We start from the raw sequence: 768 nt of genomic DNA, 5'->3' as shown, positions 1-768 counted from the left end.
GAAGGAAGGAAGGAAGGAAGGAAGGAAGGAAGGAAGGAAGGAAGGAAGGAAGGAAGAGAGGAAGGAAAGGGAAGAAAGGAAGGGAGGGAGGAAACAAACATTTATTAAGCACCTGCTATATGCCAGGTGCTATGCTAACTGCTTTACAAATATTATCTAAGTTGATCCTCACAACAACCCTGGAAGGTAGATGCTATTATAATTCCCATTTTACAGTTGAGGAAACCGAGGTTAAGTCACTTGCTTAGGGTCACACAGCTAGTATATGTCTAAGGCTGGATTTGAACTCCTGATTCCAGGCCCAGCACACTATCCACTGTGCCATCTAGCTGCCATCTATGAGAAAGTGTGCAGATTTGCCAAATGGTCCAAATTTTATCCCAGTTTATGCTCAAAGCAAGCTTAACACATTGAGTTTTCCTAATGGGTGACACTGCTGTATTTCCAATTCGACTATGATTCAAAATGGGGAGGGAGGTAGCGCGACGATTCTTTCTCAAACTCGGGTTTGAACAAGAACAGAATGAGTTATAACAGCAAGTATGGAGGAGGCTGGCACTTTTTTTTTGGCCCCCAGAACCACAATTTAAAATCGTCAATGACGAGACTCAAGCAAAATTAGGCAAAGAGACATGAATCCTTTGTGATAAGGTTGACAACTATTCCCCCCAGGGAAGGAAAGCAAACACTAGGCTTCATTCTTCTCTAGTTCTAGACCGCTCAAGACAAAATGAAATGATTCTGGCCCCAGGAACACTGGCTCCCCTT

The sequence above is a fragment of the Vombatus ursinus genome, unplaced genomic scaffold (genome assembly GCF_900497805.2).
Source record: "Vombatus ursinus unplaced genomic scaffold, bare-nosed wombat genome assembly UNPS02014874.1, whole genome shotgun sequence".
Classification (NCBI taxonomy): Eukaryota; Metazoa; Chordata; class Mammalia; order Diprotodontia; family Vombatidae; genus Vombatus; species Vombatus ursinus.
This window is presented reverse-complemented; position numbering follows the sequence as displayed.